Genomic DNA, 19,372 nt, shown 5'->3' with positions numbered 1-19,372 from the left:
TTGGGGGTCCTCAGAGTATTTTTTAGTGCTCGGATATTTAGCTTTCAGCGCCGCAGCTGAATGATTTACATCTGTTAGCCAGCATAAGTACATGTGGGGGTTGCCTGGTTGCTAGGGAATCCCCACATGTAATGAAGCTGGCTAAGAGATGGGAATCATTCAGGTGCAGCACGTGCTCGAGAAATCTTGAGTAACGAGTATATTCGCTCATCACTACTTATAAGGCTATGTGCACACGTATAATGGTCCACTGCGGATTTTTCCGCAGCGGATTTGATAAATCTGCAGGGCAAAAACGCTGCGTTTTTGCTGCAGATTTATAGCGGATATACCGCGTTTTTTGTGCGGATTTCACTGCGGTTTTCTATAGGAGCAGCTGTAAAACCGCTGTGGAATCTGCAGAAAGTGACATGCTGCGGAATGTAAACTGCTGCGTTTCCGCGCGTTTTTTTCCGCAGCATGTGCACAGCGTTTTTTGTTTCCCATAGGATTACATTGTACTGTAAACTCACGGGAAACGGCTGCGGACCCGTGTGCACATACCCTAAGACATTACACCACGGCCAGTGGATTGTTTTTCTGGTCGGTGTGAGCTAGAAGGTGAGCGCTAGTTCATATGGGCCACAGGGTTCCTTCTCCCTTTAGCCACACTGGCTATGCTTCCTTCACAAGTCGCACAGCTGTATACCGAGACCCTTTAGGCTACGTTCACACGATCCGTTTTTTGCTGCGGATCCGTAGCGGAATTGCAGCTACGGATCCGCAGCCGTTTTCCATGCAGGGTACAGTACAATGTTACCCTATGGAAAACAAAACCCGCTGTGCCGACGATCCTTTTTTTCGCTGGAAAATCCGCGCGGATTTGCCAACGGAAAAAAGAAGTACCATGTCAATTCTTTCAGCGGATTCCGCTGCGGGTTTCCAACAGCACCAATAGGAAACTGCAGTTGGAAACCCGCAGTGGAATCCGCAGAAGAAAAAGGACACAAATCCGCCGAGAGAAGCACCGCCGTTTTCCACTGCGGATTTCCCCGAAAAAGGACCGGAAAAATCCGCAGTGAAAAACGGATCGTGTGAACGTAGCCTTACACTGAGCTTGAAGTGAAAACTGTTCTCCTGCTGCACGTTCTTTGTCTCTCTCCTGCCTGGACCAGCTGCCCCCAGTATTGGATTTCTTCTGATGAACTTCCAAAGCCACGAGTCCAGACAAGCCCCGGAACTCGGAGCCGCCCCCGCAGTGTAAACAAGCACAGGCAGAGCCGTGGGAAGTTACTGTCCGGGCAGCACAGGAGCCGCGGACACACACCGCCTCACATCACTACCCCGGCTTCAGACTGAGTCCAGTCAGGACTCGCTGCCCACCCACGTGTCTCCCCGTTAACTTCCGCATTTTGTGTCAGCCTCTAACCACGCCCACCCAGCTGACTCGCTGCGGCCACGCCCAGAAAGTGTGTTTGTTCTGGAGTGAGAGGACGGGAAGCGCGGAGGGAGCAGCGGAGTGCGCCCAGGTGAGTGTGCCGTGTACCGGGGTCCTGCCTTGTGTCATGGACGGCACTGGACTCTGGACTCTCACTTACTGCCCGAACTCTGGGCTAGCTGCCGGGCGTCTATTGCTTCCTGTTATCAGCCAAGTGATCTGGCCGATCACGTGTGTTCAGTTCTGAGCTCAGCTCCATACAGTGTCCCTATAACCTGGCTTCTTATAGGAACCAATCCCGTTATAGAGGAGAGTATGGACCGAAAAGCTTACACATGCTCACATCCTAGCCTAACGGGCTCATCTGGCTGTAGGAGACCCCCGTGAGTCAGCCCCCACTGAAAGAGAGTGTACTCTGGTAAATATTACAACTCCCATGTTTATGGTGTGCACTGATGGCATCATCATGGCCACAGAGGGAATATGATGTCACCTCTGCACAACATAAACATGGGCATCGTCTGGCCCAGACTGGCTGGGAGCCACTTATTTCAAACTTTTTTTTCTCTCTTTTGGGTGGATGTGAGTGGATCTTTTATTTTCTATTCGGAAGTATTGTTTTGATAGTATTCTGTATAAGCTGGTGGAGAGGGCAGCCTGTATTCTGCTTGTCTGGCAGAGATCGGTACTTGTGCTGGGATCTCTGTTCTGATCGTTACAGTATATGTAGTGGTGTACATCGAAAAAGTTATGTTTCAGCTCACCCCCATCAGCAAATCCATGAGAGTCCACAGGAACATCCGAGCAACGAAAACGCCACCGCCCAACGTCCTCTGCTGAGTAAGTAAGAAAAAAATCCAGCTCCGGAGTAAAAATCATCAATTTTATTTCCACATATTTAAAATAAGGAAAAAGCTGCTTGCAAGTAACTGCACAACTATTCCAGAAAAGAAGCCATAAGTTAGCTGAACGCGTTTCGAGCACGCATGGTGCTCTTTGTCCACAGCATAAGCTTGAATAGCCCAACAAGACATATAAAAACAGATTTAACAGGTGAATAGCCATGAGAATAATTAACTCCACCCCAACAAAACCCATTGGACATCCAGAACACACACTCATTAGGACAGGTACAGAAAAACAAAAATCATTAAGCACATATTATATACACATACCACGACTACCGCACAGCCAGGTGTAATTATCCCCCTTGAAAAATAAATAGAATATATATATATATATATAATCTATAATATAACGCTGGGAGCGTCACTCTGTCCGAAGCCTTTATAGACTGCGCAAGCGCCGGCGCAGTCTGGACCCCACAGAGTGACGCTCCCAGGAGATCGCGGTATGCGTAAGCGCTGAACGCACACCGCGATCTCCAACGGAGAAGCAGGGACAAGCCAGGAGGGTGAGTATGCAATATTTACCTGTCCCGTTCCACCGATGCGCGCTACTCCGTCCTCCACCTCCTCCTCTGCCTGCGACGTTCAGTTCAGGGGGCGCGATGACGCGTTTAATGCGTGCCGCCCTCTGACTGAACAGTCACAGGCAGAGGACCCCGGAAGACAGAGAGGTGCGCAGCAGTGGAATGGAACGGGGGACAGGTAAATATAGCAAGTGCCGGGGCCTGAGCTAGCGGCGACTCCGGCACCTGACCCCCACAGCGCGCCGGTGTCCCCGCTTGCTCAGGCCCCCAGCACTCGGCGCCCAGCACAGCCGCCCGCACTCACAGCCGCCCGCACTCACAGCCGCCCGCACTCACAGCCGCCCGCACTCAGCGCCGCCACGCACAGCCGCCCGCACTCAGCGCCGCCACGCACAGCCGCCCGCACTCAGCGCCGCCACGCACAGCCGCCCGCACTCAGCGCCGCCACGCACAGCCGCCCGCACTCAGCGCCGCCACGCACAGCCGCCCGCACTCAGCGCCGCCACGCACAGCCGCCCGCACTCAGCGCCGCCACGCACAGCCGCCCGCACTCAGCGCCGCCACGCACAGCCGCCCGCACTCAGCGCCGCCACGCACAGCCGCCCGCACTCAGCGCCGCCACGCACAGCCGCCCGCACTCAGCGCCGCCACGCACAGCCGCCCGCACTCAGCGCCGCCACGCGGGCGCAGGATGGAGCAGCACATGACAGGATGGGGGCGCAGGATGGAACAGCACATGACAGGATTAGGGCTCAGGATGGAACAGCACATGACAGGATGGGGATGCAGGATGGAGCACCACATGACAGGATGGGGGCGCAGGATGGGAGCACCACATGACAGGATGGGGGGCGCAGGATGGAGCAGCACATGACAGGATGGGAGAGCAAGATGGGAGCAGCACATACCAGGATGGAGACCATATACCAATATAAATGCTCGCCACCCGGGCGTAGAACGGGTTCAATAGCTAGTATATATATACAAAACACCAACAACAAATCTGTTTTTATATTTATATGTCTTGTTGGGCTATTCAAGCTTATGCTGTGGACAAAGAGCCCCATGCGTTCAGCTAACTTATGGCTTCTTTTCTGGAATAGTTGTGCAGTTACTTGCAAGCAGCTTTTTCCGAATTTTAAATATGTGGAAATAAAATTGATGATTTTTACTCCGGAGCTGGATTTTTTTCTTACTTACTCAGTGGTGTACATCACAAGGTCTGTACATTGGAGCTGTATGGCCGGTCTCTCCATACTTCTGCTGTGTCTGCCTGTCACACTCGCTGCCTATATAGGCCATAGCGTTTTCAGCCGATTAGTAGTTAGTTCCCTAAAGACGAGCATGGTATATGTTGCTGGTGGTTGCATTACACCGATGTGTCAGCTGCATCCTGCTCACCCAATCCTCCTCTACATCCTGCCGCTCGTCCTTTGTGTCTCTTCTGCTCTATTTCCTCTTAATGTATAAGCGTGTATATGGCACGGGCTGGGTGGTGATGAGGTTAAACCAAAGCTTGGAGTAGTAAGTCATAAAACTCTTCCCGCCATCCATCCCAAGAGGCTGTGTATTGATTAGCACTTGTTTGTCTCGGATCACGACGTGGACTAGGGCAGTCTGCCTATCAGTGGTCCTCTTATACCATGTTATAACCTGCATTGGAGGGGAGATTATAGGACATGCAGTATGTGTGTTACATCGCGCGTGTACACAGCAGTCTTTTCCCCATAAATCAATCCCTTTAAAGGGAACCTGTCACCCCCCCCAGGCGTTTGTAACTAAAAGAGCCACCTTCTGCTGCACTAATGCTGCATTCCGACAAGGTGGCTCTTTTAGTTTGGGGCCCTGGCACTACGGCAATAATCGCTTCTGAAGTTTGTCCCTCATACCGTGAAATCGCCACGGGGCAGGTCTTTCCCCCCTAATCCAGACCCCCTTACAGCCGTCACTGATGGCCTCTGTGCGCCGGACACCGCCTCCTCTTCCTTCAATAGCGTCCCCGGCGCCTGCGCTGTAAGTTCGAAGGGTAGCGCAACTGCGCATGCCCGAAAAAAAAAAAAAATAGCGCAGGCGCCGGGGACGCTACTGAAGGAAGAGGAGGCGGCATCCGGTGCGCAGAGGCCATCAGTGATGGCTGTGAGGGGGTCTGGATTAGGGGGGAAAGACCTGCCCCCCTGGCGATTTCACGGTATGAGGGACAAATTTCAAAAGCGATTCTTTCAGCAGTTCCTGGAACAAGAACTAAAAGAGCCACCTTGTCAGAATGCAGCATTAGTGCAGCACAAGGTGGCTCTTGTAGTTACAAACGCCGGGGGTGGGGAGGGGGGTGACAGGTTCCCTTTAAACATAAATCCTCTTTTAGTTATTGCAAGATGAAAAGCTGAGTGGCTACCAATGTGGCCGTCATTACAGCCATCAGAGGTGTCGTCACTACGCTTTTCCTAAGCAGATTTTAACGCAGAAATAAACTTTTAAGGCCTCATTCAGACATCGTGATTTCCTTGTATGTAAAAAATGGTCTGTGTTTCTCCAGTGTCAGTTTTTACCATCGTTGTTTCATCAGTGATTTTCACGTATGAAAAAAAGAGATAAATTAGAAATCTTTTCAATGGATTACAATGGGATCTTGTGTGGCACGCTGATGCCATCCTTGGGATTTCTATCATTTTCACAGATCCATAGACTTGTTTGAGTGAATCTTGATTCATGAGTCAGATCATAAAACAGCCATGTAAACAGCTCCATAGATCATGGAGGCAGTCCGTGAAGACTGACGATTCTCTCACCTGGTCTTGATGAGGAGGGTTCTGGAGCAGATGCTCCCGATTCATCAAGGGGCTCATGGATCTTCATGAATCCAGTCCTTGCTGGTGTAAGATCAGTGATCGTCGCCACTCGCTCTGAATGTGATGAGCGGACCCCGCAACTCCACCTTATGCCCCAGCTCAGCCTTCTTTGTTGGACCTGGAGGGAATATGGCTTGAAAACGCCAAAGTCTCATTTTTTTGCATAACCTCACGTTTGTGCAACAGAATGTGACTTTTCAAAGCTTTTTTTTCCACCATAAATCTGGCAACAAAAGCTTTGATGACTTTCCTCCTATGGGTCCTATCTATGAAAATCATGACTAGACTCCAGACATGGAGGAGGCCATAAGGTACCTTCACACTGAACAACTTAACAACGATAACGATAGCGATCCGTGACGTTGCAGCGTCCTGGATAGCGATATCGTTGTGTTTGACACGCAGCAGCGATCAGGATCCTGCTGTGATATCGTTGGTCGGAGCTAGAAGGCCAGCACCTTATTTCGTCGCTGGCTCACCTGCTGACATCGCTGAGTCGGTGTGTGTGACGCGGATTCAGCGATGTCTTCACTGGTAACCAGGGTAAACATCGGGTTACTAAGTGCAGGGCCACGCTTAGTAACCCGATATTTAGCCTGGTTACCATTGTAAATGTAAAAAAAACCAAACACTACATACTCACATTCCGGTGTCTGTCGCGTCCCCCAGCGTCCGCTTCCCTGCACTGTGTCAGCGCCGGCCGGCCGTAAAGCAGAGCACAGTGGTGACGTCACCGCTCTGCTTTACGGCCGGCGCTTACACAGTGCAGGCAAGCGGACGCCGGGGGACGCGAAAGACACCGGAATGTAAGTATGTAGTGTTTGTTTTTTTTACATTTACACTGGTAACCAGGGTAAACATCGGGCTACTAAGTAACCCGATGTTTACCCTGGTTACCCGGGGACTTCGGCATCGTTGGTCGCTGGAGAGCTGTCTGTGTGACAGCTCTCCAGCGACCACACAACGACGAAGCAGCGACGCCGATCGGCATCGTTGTCTATATCGCTGCAGCGTCGCTTAATGTGACGGTACCTAAACGGTTTGTTCAGACGCTGTAGGTTTCGACTTTTTTTTTTTTTTATTTTAGAAAACTGTTGCAAAGAAACACCCCCCCCCAAAGTTTTGTCCACACCCTGACGACGAGGTGTGATAACTTATTTATCGGAAGCTGTCTTGGGTTTTCGTGATCTGTCTATGAAGGAAGCATATGGCTTCGGCTTTTCAGCAGCCTGTGACTTATGTTGGGTGATGCGCTTTATTGCTATGGGGATAGTTTTGAAGTGTAATGTAATAAAAGAATTTCTGAAGGCAAAACAGTCTGGTAGTAGAAGCCTTCAGCTTATGAGAAGTGCTGGAACTACCGTGTGTGTTGGGTGTCCCATGCTTGCCACTTGCATGAGTCAGCCACGCTTTGTGGCCATACACATTGGGTAAATGTGGGCTAAACTACATTACATGGGCAAAAGTATTGGGACACCTACATGTTACACCCACTGGAGCATTTGACATCCCATTTTAAATCCATAGTTCTTAATATTGAGAAGTGTCCCCCTTAGCTGATATAACAACTTCCACTCTGCTGGGAAGGCTTTTTCCAAGATTTTCGAGAGCGTTTGTGGGAAGAACATTTGTAAGGTCAGACACTGATGTTGGAGGAGACGTCCTGGGTCACAATCTCCATTCTTAGGCCGGGGTCACACTTGGGAGAAACTCAATATCCCGGCACTGCCACCAGCACTCAGGACGGGAGCGTTCAGCTACATAGAAATACATGCAGCCACACACTCAAGTCCCGAGTGCCAGCGGCAGTGCTGGGTATTGAGGTGCGAGTTTCTCGCAAGTGTGACCCTGGTCTTATTCATTCCAAAAGTGTTGGTTGAGGTCTGTCAAGTTCTTCCACACCAAACTCGTTCCCCCCCCCCACCCCCATCCCCCCAGCTATGTTTTTATGGACCTTGCATTGTGCAGGGGCACAGTAATGGTGGAACAGAAACGTTCCCACGTACCTGAAAGCATACAATTGTCCAAAATGTCTTGGTATTCTGAATCAGGTTGTCCAGTCTAAGATTTGTGCCGAATGATGATACAACCCTTTAAGACTTCCTTTCAGGGCTCACTCATACGAGTGTATAACACATCCGAGTGCTATCTGATGTTTTGTAGGATAGCACTTGGCCCAATATTCTATGGGGCAGTGCAGATGTGCATTTTTTTTGTTTTCTCATGCTGAGAAAACAATCGCTGTGAGCGCATCTGATAATTGGATCATGCTCTGTGAAACCTTGGACTGCAGTCCGATAGCAGCGGACACAGAGAATAGAGAAGATAGAGAAATTAAGTTCTCCGTCTTCTATGTACAGCATATGCATGGAGAGCCCAATAAACAGGCTCTCCATGTATGTGTCCTGACTGTCACACAGCCGCGACACATGCAGCTGCAGCACCGATCAGCTGATCAGCCAGCACGATCTAGGAAGCCGGGTTTCCTGTGCAGCTTAATCCCCAAGCGCTATAGCTTGCCGAATAAGAGGGAACCCGAGCAAATTCGCTCAACTCTAATTGAGAGCTCCTGGAAGCTTTCCTGCATTAAGGCTCAGCTGTTCACTGTTAGTCACTACCATCTCCTATATAATATGGGTCCTGGCTGGCACTCTTTGTCAGAGTAGCTTATGCTGCATGGCTGGAGGTTGTTGGAGAAGGCGTTTAGTGTGTTTATCTGTGACTGTTGCTAGGTTTTGAGTGTGTGATAATTCCCCTTCTTTGTCTCCTACTTTGGTTTTACCCCATCCTCCACTCCCCCTTATATACCTCTGTTGTTTGTGTGAGTATATTTGTATGATTGGTATTTTCTTTTATCCCTGTTTATATTATCTTGTTAGTGTGGTTGGTCTATAAGGCTATGTGCACACAATGGGGAATGGGGTGCAGAGTTTTCTGCACAAAATCCGCATCTCCTGGCAGAATCTGCAGTTGCAGTTTTGCCGCGGATTTTATGTGGATTTTATGCGGAATTGATGCGGATTTTCTGCGGTTTTTACCACTGCAGATTTCTATAATGGAAGGGTGCAGAAATGCTGCAGATCTGCACAAAAGTGACATGCACTTTTTTAAAATCCGCAGCGTTTCCGCGCTGATTTTTCCGCACCATGTGCACAGCTTTTCTTTTTTCACATTGATTTACATTGTACTGTAAATCACAGTGCGGATCTGCAGCGTTTCTGCATGGGAAAAATCCGCTGCGGATCCGCACTAAATCTGCATCGTGTGCACATAGCCTTACAGTGCACTACTACTCCCCTTTTTCCTGGGTGGGGAAGGGTACAGACTGTGGGCGGATTCAGGAGCTAAGGCCAGGTGCGTGGCCCCGGCGTCTTCACCATCAGAAGTAATCTGAGGAACAGGACGAGCTAGGGCGCCCCTAGCATTAGGGACAGGGAAGGAGCCCCTGGTTCTGGGACACCCGACAAAAGAGTCGTAACAATAACTCTGTGGTCTACCACATCATGGCTGAGATGCTGTGGATCCTTAAAGGTGTATTCTCACCTCCAAGATCCTATCACAATATATTGTAGGTGTAATAATATAAGCAAATACCTCCAATTAGAAATATAACATTTTTTTGGTTCACTTTGTCTCTTTCCTCATGTGCAGTTATTGCGGAACCTTCGGTATCCATGGTTATGAGCACTCATATAGTGACAGCCAGGTAGCTAGATACCTAAGGTCCTGCAATACCTGAACATGAGGAAAGAAACATAGCAAATCAGAAGAACTATACTACATTTCTAATTGGAGGTATTGGCTAATATTTTTATTACACCTGCTACATATTGGGATAGGATCTTGGAGATCGAATACTCCTTTTAACTGATCCACTTTATAATACTACCACTCAGTTATTGGGGGGATATTTAGAAGAAATTACACAAACAGACTTGTTCCTATTACAGGACCATACTCGAATTAGCTGAGCTCTTTGGATTGACGCATTCTTTCTCAAATCTTAGTAAAGGCTGACAGCATGGGGAGGGGATGAATGTTATACACTAATGACAATTGGGTTGAATTAAACATCTGAATTCAGTGATTTTAAAGGAAATCTGTCAGCAGGTTTTTGGTATGAAATCTGAGGACAACATGAATGAGGTAGGGGTTAACACACAGAATTCAATGACAAGACACATATTAAGGTGTGTGCAGTTGTTTACTTACAGTGAAGGTTTTGTCACTAGGACATAATCACTGCCAAGTCTGATGAGCACATGGACTGCTAGTCTGACACGCCCCCTTCTGTGATTAGCAGCTCACTGTCTATAGACTATGTACATACAGAGCCTGGTGTGGGTGGGGGCAGCTTTCTCAGCTTTGTTTCATGCTAAAGCTAAAAACTGTCAGAACTGGTACACCCAGTAATCGAAGTGATATTATATATTATTGGATTCAGCTTCTCTTTGCCTAAATCGTGCTGCTTTGAGATGAGGTAGCAAAAACCCGCTGACACATTCCCTTTAAGAGGCATGCCCCAATACTTGTGTCCGTATAGTGTACCGAAATGTTGTATTGTAGCGATGCTGTAGGAGAGAAAAGGGGCTACATGACCTCTGGGACCCATGCATGATGTCTCCTCCATATTACGGTCTCATGACCTGGGCTAAAGAGCATCATATATGGCTGGGTCAGTAGGATTATAATTGTGCTGGGGATTGCGTGTGACAAAATATGGCTTCAATACAGGTGAGTAGCGTATGTACTACCTCCCCGGAGAAGCATCTGCAAAACTGACATGTAAGTAGTGGTGGCTCCCGAATACTTGCCCAATTTTACTCACTTAAAGGAGCTTTTCATGGTTACATATTTATACTCGGGTTTCGGTTATGTGAAATTAAGAATCAGCTTTACTTTCCCTCTGCTGATTTAGAGCTGCCTTTTGGTTGCTCTCGGTTTCCGTCGACAGGGCAGCAGGTATGGTATCATGACCGCTGCAGCCAATCACTGGTCTCAGCTGTCTTGTACATGATTGGCTGTAGCAGTTACACGCAGTAGTCACTCATGCTGCCCTGTCAGCCAGGAGGCTCACCGTTTGATTTTAATAAGGGATAGTCAAATTATCTAACATAATTGCCCATAAAGTATACCATATATTTATTATTGGTTAAAAACACGCTCCCCATATGTATAGGACATAATAATAAAAAAAAAAAGATATATACACTACTACAGAAATGGATTTACAGCCCACCCAAGTTGAACATAAAATACACCTGTTAGTCCCTATAGATCCCTTGGTAAATCCCTGCCTTACCGCGGAGGTTGGCACCTTAGGCTAGGGTTTACGCAATTTGCGCACCTGTTCACCGAGGACTATCCCTCTATGTCGCTGATTGACCCTTGGACAAATCAATACTGTTTAGTCATGGGGAATCTTATATCCATATATCAAGTAATCGGATACTATTGTGGGGCCATGTATCCACGTACCATAGGGCGAACACTGTTCAACAGGTGGATGCTCCAAAAATACTGTAATTAGTATTAGTACTAGACATATTATTCGAGCACGCAGAAGACACTCGGTTAGCACCTGAGCATGCTCAGATAACACCTTATCCCAGCACGTTCGCTCATCACTAATAGGCATAAATTCATTATGTCCTCTATGAAGATAGCTTGGTCTCTGTGGTTATCCTGTTTGCTCCCCCAATCCATCTCACGGTTTCCCTGAAAATATTGCTTCCTTTTCATGATGTCACCTAATTCATATTGTAGAGGAAATGAAGTATGGGGGAAATATGTCCCCTGAATGCTCCTGGCCATATCTCCCTTGTACTTTTCTTGTTGTTCATTTGTTGCCCTTCGCCATGACAGCACCCACTGGAGAGAGAGGGATCCGCCCCAAGGAACAGGAAACCTACAGAAGAGAATAAAAGGGGTGGTCCGCCTCTCCTCCTCAGTTTAGGTTTCCTGTTCCTAGGGGAACCTCAGGATAATCTCAGAAGACACATACCTGGGCCAGGGCATCCGCCTGTGCGGTCTCTGCGGGAACGGCAGGGGTTGCGGTCCAGATGCAGCGTCGGGGGAGTTTCCGTTAGACGGCTCCCCCCTCGTCTGTCGGATACAGTGAGGACCCGGTCCGGGGGAGGCTGCCCGGTCTCACTGATGCTCTGCAGGAAAACGCGGTAGGCGCATGCGCAGTATACCGCAATTAAAAAAACCAAAAGACCAGATCTGGCAGAAGTGGCCTATAAAAGGGGAATTGTTGCGGGCACACGGCGATGCAACATGTCATCCCCAGGCAAGACGGTGGACCCAGCAGGAGGTCCTCAGATGCCAGCCGTAAAAGTGATACAGCGGACTCTAGATCCAGGACTGCGTTTCGGCCACCTGATCCGGTACCGAAAAAGCTTCACTGGGTGACTGTTAACTCTCGACCTATTAAGCTGATATTATTTTTTGCCATATTCCCCCTCAGGCCAAAAAGTAGCAAAAGTCCATGCATAAACAGTGTGTTTTATGCGATGAGCCTCTCCCAGATTCCTACCCCAAAAAGCTCTGTAAGCAGTGCATTAGTGAAACCATGCAAAGTTCATCTATATCAGTTATGGATATAGGGGCCATAATCGGAGAAGAATTGCAATCCATTACCCAATCCAGCGCACCCCTTAAGAAAAGTAGCGTCCAGTTCTGAGTCCGATAATAATCAAACTGTGGACTCGGACTCCTCATACGCATCATCCTCATCTTCATCACCGTCAGATATTGAGGGTCGATCATGTTTTCCACTTGAAGGAGTAGATAATTTGGTAAAATCAATCAGAAACACAATAGGTTGTAAAGAAACAAAAGATGATCAGACCACGCAAGATATAATGTTAGCGGAGGGGAAAAGGAGAGCTTTCCCAGTAATCTCGGCTGTTAAGGCGTTAATAAAGAGAGAATGGGAAAAGCAGGACCAGAGAAGTTTTCTCCCATCAGCCTCCAAGAGAAAATATCCTTTTAGTGATGATGAACTAATAACCTGGACTAAAATCCCTAAAGTGGACGCAGCGGTCGCTTCCACTTCAAAACAATCCACTTTACCGGTTGAGGATGCAGGCCTACTTTCTGATCCTCTTGACCGGAAAGCAGAGTCATCATTAAAGAGATCATGGGAAGCTTCCACAGGTATATTTAAGCCGGCAATTGTCAGTACATGCACCGCTAGATCCATGCTCATCTGGATTGATCAATTAGATCAACAAATTGAGCAAAGGATCTCTAGACAAAAATTTGGGGATGCTATACCATTAATTAGAGGGGCAGCAGTTTTTATGGCTGACGCATCAGCTGATACACTGCGCCTTGCAGCAAGATCAGCAGGTCTTGTGAATAATGCCAGATGAGCCTTATGGATGGAGAGTTGGAAAGGGGACACGCAGTCGAAAACGAATGTCTGCGCTATCCCATTTAAGGGTGAGTTTCTCTTTGGAAAAGCGGGTTCTACTCTACATTATTTCTAATCCCTAAGCCCGATGGTTCATTTAGAACAATTATAAACCTAAAAAAGCTTAATACATTTATTCGAAACCATACATTTAAAATGGAATCCATTAGATCCACCATTAAGCTCCTTTTTCCAAACTGTAAGATGGGGGTATTGATTTCAAAGATGCATATTACCATCTCCCTATCCATAACAGATACCAAAGATACTTGAGGGTCGCAGTGACACTCGAGGGGGAAATCCATTAATTCCAGTACACGGCCATGCCCTTTGGTCTATCTACGGCACAAAGGATCTTTACCGAAGTGATGTTAGAGGTGATGGCCTACCTTCGTCAAAAAGACAGCTTAATCATCCCCTACCTGGATGACTTTTTAGTTGTCGGAAATTCGACTGTTCAGTGTGCTAAACGCTTAGCTTACACTGTTTAATCTTTATAGGATCTGGGCTGGATCATCAACTTAAAAAAATCCAGAATTATCCCACTTTCCCTCGACGTTTTTAGGGTTTCATCTAGATTCTACAAAACAAAGATGTCTACTCCCTCAGGTAAAAATATCACTGATAAAAAAACAAGTAACTGCTTCGATTGATAAACCTCGAATGTCCCTGGGAGAAGGAATGTCCTTGTTAGGATCCCTTTCTTCGTGTACTCCAGCTGTCCAGTAGGCACAATACCATACCCGGATGCTGCAACATCAAATTCTTCGGGAGGAGAAACAACTTCTTGGCCACCTCGAATCAAAGATAACCTTGTCGCAGGAAGTCCTAGCTTCCTTAATCTGGTGGTTAGATAGTAAACATTTAGCGGGGTTGTCCCTTGGGTAATAACACCATCCCATACTTTAACTACTGATGCTAGTCCCCATGGATGGGGCGCACGTATGGGAGATAGTTTCTGCCAGGGGATATGGAATAAAGAGGAAATCCAATATTCATCTATCCTAAAAGAACTAAATGCAATAAACTATGCATTACGTCAATTTCTCTTACCCCCATGACGGCACCACGGAGAGAGAGGGATCCGCCCTCAGGGACAGGAAACCTACAGGTGAAAAAGGCGGTACCTCTCTCCCACATCAGTTCGGTTTCCTGTCACTGACGGGGAACCTGCAGCGTGGGGATCTCGCTACCCTCCTTCTGTCCAAACGCCAGAAATGAGAAAGGGGAACATCTACAAACACTAGACGTTAAAAGATGTTTAGTCCAATACCTAGCGGCCACAAGAGACTATAGGAAGGATAGGGCTCTGTTTGTGTGTTTTCAGGGTCCAAATAAAGGGCATAAAGCATCAAAGGCCACTCTTGCGAGATGGATAAGTGACGAGATGGATAAGTGACGCCATCATCCTCGCGTATTCATCAAGTAATGAGGACATTCCAGAGGAAGTCAGAGCTCATTCAACCAGATCGGTGGCGACCTCCTGGGCAGAGAGATCAGGAGCATCAATCGAACAGATATGTAGGGCGGCCACTTGGTCGTCTCCTTCCACATTTTTTTAAGCACTACCAATTAGACTTGACCCCCTCTTCAGACCTCACTTTCGGCAGAAGGGTTCTAGAGGCAGTGGTCCCTCCCTAATGTACATCTATGAAATTCTCTCCGTGGTGCCGTCATAGGGGTATGAGAGTATCGTAGTTACTTATCGATAACTGTATTTCTCTGATCCCATGACGGCACCCGTACATTCCCTCTCTTCACGTGTGAGTGTGAACACTAGTTAGTCTTAATACTTAGTCATGCGGTGCCTCTGATAAGTTAAAATTAAAAGTTTTTGTTTGATAACGTTTAAGTTACAGCTGAAGTTCTGTTAAGGCTCTGTAAACCAACTGATGTGGGAGAGAGGTACCGCCTTTTTCACCTGTAGGTTTCCTGTCCCTGAGGGCGGATCCCTCTCTCTCCGTGGTGCCGTCATGGGGATCAGAGAAATACCGTTATCGGTAAGTAACTACAATATTCTTCCACAGCTTCGAGGAAAACATGTCAGAGTTTTTTCAGACAACACTACGACAGTGGCATACCTAAACAAACCAGGGGGTACTCGATCAGACGCTCTAATGTCCTCCGCAGAAAATATCTTGAACCTGGCTGAAAAACACCTGCTATCTCTCTCTGCCCTTCACATCAAGGGAGAGAACAATCAAGAGGCGGACTTCCTAAGTCGATTCACTCAACAGGGAGAATGGTGCCTAAATCCTCGCATTTTCCACAAGATAGCGTTACTATGGGGCCATCCTCAGATTGTTCTGTCTCGTAGCGAACAGGTCTGACAAGTACAGAAGTTTGCATCTCGATCCCGTGCAGACCACCTGGACATTCTAGATGCTCTTCAAATATCTTTGCAATTCAATCTAGCATATGCCTTCCCTCCGATAATTCTACTTCCTCAAGTCATACGGAAAATCAGAGAACAGGCCAGGATAATATTAATAGCACCATTTCGGCCCAAGAGACCGTGGTTCTCGTGCCTGCAAACAATGTCAGTGACAGACCCATGGGTCCTTCCCTCAATCCCAGACCTACTCTCTTAGGGACCTTTCTTCCACCCCCAAGTGGACAACCTCCACTTGACGGCCTGGAATTTGAAAGGCAGATATTAAATTCTAGGGGTTTCTCAAAAGGGCCAATCGATACACTCCTGCGTAGCAGGAAACAGTCTACTATAAAGATTTACGCCAAAGTATGGAAAAAATGTCTTCAATTCCATACTAATTCTGACTCCTCAGAAATTCCAATAGGACCTATCTTAGAATTCCTACAAAAGGGAAAAGAGTTGGGTCTTTCTGTTAATACACTAAAGGTCCACGTATCCGCTCTAGACGCCCTCTATGGCTATAATGTTGCAGGGAATAAATGGGTGTCTCGTTTCATCACGGCCTGTGAACGAGTTAGTCCTGTTCACATACCTAGAGTATCTCCCTGGGATTTAAACCTAGTCCTAGATTCTCTAACAGAACCTCCATTTGAGCCTATAGATACAGCATCTCTGAAACACCCGTCGCTAAAAACGGCCTTCTTAGTGGCACTAACATCGGCAGGGAGAGTCAGCAACATTCAGGCCATATCAATAGATCCACCCTTCCTTCTGACATTTCAGGATACGTTAGTTTTAAAACCGGACCCCTTATACCTCCCTAAGGTAGCAGGGAAATTCCATAGATCGCAAGAAATACATCTCCGCACTTTCTTTAAAGACACCTCCACTCCTGAAGAATAAAAGTTTCAGACTCTAGACGTCAGGAGAGTAGTTTTACAGTATATTGAAAGTATTAGACGTTGGAGGCAGTGTAGGGCTCTGTTCATATCCTTCCAGGGAAAAAAGAAGGGGTATGGAGTCACGAGGGGCACCTTATCCCGCTGGATTAGAGATGCTATCCGGCTGGCCTACTCCGTGAAGAATAAGGAACCCCCGGAGGGCATTAACGCACATTCCACCAGAGCTATGGCATCTTCCTGGGCATAAAGGGGAAACTTTCCAACTGAGGACATATGTAAGGCGGCAACATGGTTGGCTCCTTCTACCTTCTATAACCACTATAGGCTTGATCTTTCATCAACTTCTGACCTAAACTTCGGCAGGACTGTCCTCAGCACGGTGGTCCTCCCCTAGGTGATGGTCTCTGGAAATCTCTCGGTGGGTGCTGTTGTGGCGAAGGGTAAAAAGCCGGATTACTTACCGGTAATGCTCTTTTAATGAGTCCACGACAGCACCCAGTCCCTTGTAAAGTAAATAAGTTTTTAAACATAAAATGATAAATACTTGGCCTACTACTGGTGGTCCTTCGGATACTCTGAAAATTAAACTGAGGAGGAGAGGCGGACCGGCCCTTTTATTCTCTTCTGTAGGTTTCCTGTTCCTTGGGGCGGATCCCTCTCTCTCCATGGGTGCTGTCGTGGACTCATTAAAAGAGCATTACCGGTAAGTATTCCGGCTTATTTTTTTTTTCTTACCGGATCCGTTACAAATGAAAGAGAAACTGATGGCTTAATGAATCCGTTTTCCATAGACTTAAATCTAAAAAAAAATAAAATAATAAAATCCAGCAGAGATCAGTTACTTAAAAAAACACTACAAAGTTTGTATGTGCAATGGATAGCTGCCGGATCTGTTCTAACTGATCACTACTAGTGAACATTGCCTTACAACCGAATTCTGTCCGGCTTCACTGCTGTGCTTATCAGCTAGACATCCGCGGTGGACGTCTCCTGGGAACTAGCTGTAAACTAAAGCTAAGTATTACCATCTCAAGAACGGCTGCGAATTTAATGAGCAGTAAATTCCAAAAGTGCTTGTTCTTACAAGTACTATCCAATCATAGCCACCTATGAAAATGGAAATACTCCTTTGTTACTAGGAACACGAGATCGTCATGACATTTTACACAGCAGCCAGTGGCATAAATGGTGGGCAGTGGTGGTCTAACTAATAGCTGCAGAACACCGCTAGGGTGGGAGTAGGTGGATACAAAACCCCTGCTGTTGACTTAGATGCGTGAAGCACTAGTTGTCTACTCTGCCATCCAAGGACCATTAATATGGTACAGCAATAAAAAATAAGTTTCTCAGCCTCAATCTTTCAGTTGTTCTTTTTCTTTACTTTATAAGTGACTTTTCTATTTTTATATTGTGTATTCATTAACCTTTTTTTTTTGCACCAAATTCTTTAGAGGTGCATGTGGATTGATGAATTTAATGTGAAATCAAAGATGTTCGTTTTCTTTGTTTTTTACCTTTTTTAGCTCAGTTACATGATTTTTTTATTTTTTTTTAAACGTTTTGTTAATCTTGATCTGCACAAAAATAAAATGAGGCAGGTTTTGTACTTTGTTAGGGTACTAGAGTGCAATTGCACAAAAATGTTGCCACATTTCATAAAGTTGCAGTTGAGTAATTAGGTTGAAACATCCAGATAAGGAAACCCACATCTACACTGTTGAATCCATTACTTTTTTTTTTTTTTTTTCCAAATACTCAGTTGTGTGAGAACCCGTAATTGCAACAGCCCTATTGAATATAATTTTCCATTGTGATGTCCACATTAACCCTGGCACCACACGTTGCCTGGATTGGCATGTTTTTCCCTGTCACTCCAGGAGAGCAGGCAGGGAGAAACCCCCGGGGACCCATCCAGCTAGTCTACCGTGCAGCTCTGTCCCCAACGGCTTCCAAAGTACCGTATGTCTTTCTCTGATATGCCGCAGAGTTAAACATGCCTGTATGAGATAATTTATAATCATTTTATTTCTATAGCGCCAACATATTCCGCAGCACTTTACTTTTTTCAGGGGACTTGTAGAGACAATAAAAGACATTACAGAATAACAATAATCACATAAATCGACAGATACCAAGAGTAGCGAGGGCCCTGCTCGCAAGCTTATAACAGATTGGGCAGCATGTATCAGTTGTCGGGTTCACTTTAGGCCCCCTTCACATGTCCCGTTGATTCCGGTACTGGAAATACCAGTACCAGTGACATCCATGTGTCTGTGTGCCACGTAAGGAATGAAATGCAGCATAGGAATTAAAGAGTGTTCTGTATTAAAGATGTTCAAAGATAGAGATAGATGGCGATGAGGAACATAGAAATATGTCAGTGTGATATGTAATCTGTGTTTTGTTTGTGTAGTTTTCTGTACTTTTAATTTATTGAATACATTTGATAAAAAATGGTAACGGTCCCCTTTATTTTTATTAACCACAGCTGTGGGCTGGTGTTATTATTATGGGAAGGGGCCAATATCTACAGTGACCTGATGCTGTGCTGGGGGGGGGGGCTGCGTGGGGACCTGATGCTGTGCTGGGGGGGCTGCGTGGGGACCTGATGCTGTGCTAGGAGGGGCTGCGTGGGGCCCTGATGCTGTGCTCGGGAGGGTGCTGCGTGGAGACCTGATGCCATGCTAGGGGGCCTGCGTGGGCACCTGATGCCTGCTAGGGGAGTTGCTTCGGGACCCGATGCCGTGCTGGGGGGGCTGCGTGTGGACCCGATGCCGCACGGGGGGGCTGCGTGTGGACACGATGCCGTACGGGGGGGGGGGGGCTGCGTGGAGACCCGATGCTGTATGGGGGGGCTGCGTGGAGACCCGATGCTGTATGGGGGGGGCTGCGTGGAGACCCGATGCCGTACTAGGTTGGGGGGCTGTGTGGAGACCCGATGCCGTACTAGGTTGGGGGGCTGTGTGGGGACCTGATGCCGT

The 19,372-nt window shown here is 47.2% G+C and overlaps 1 protein-coding gene across 2 annotated transcripts in view; it reads left to right on the top strand.

The window, feature by feature from the left end:
* Positions 1 to 1,198: 1,198 nt before the first annotated feature.
* Positions 1,199 to 19,372, top strand: part of RHBDF2 (rhomboid 5 homolog 2) — a 111,224-nt gene continuing 93,050 nt past the window's right edge. The window contains exon 1 of one of the 2 annotated variants that reach the window (XM_077251823.1): positions 1,199 to 1,508. The gene's annotated coding sequence lies outside the window, so the exon portion shown is untranslated. The remainder of the gene's footprint in view (positions 1,509 to 19,372) is intronic. The other variant, XM_077251826.1, reaches the window with a different exon arrangement.

This window comes from Ranitomeya variabilis, chromosome 4 (genome assembly GCF_051348905.1).
Source record: "Ranitomeya variabilis isolate aRanVar5 chromosome 4, aRanVar5.hap1, whole genome shotgun sequence".
Classification (NCBI taxonomy): domain Eukaryota; kingdom Metazoa; phylum Chordata; class Amphibia; order Anura; family Dendrobatidae; genus Ranitomeya; species Ranitomeya variabilis.
Note: the sequence above shows the minus strand (reverse complement) of the source record. Positions and strands in the feature narration are given on the sequence as shown.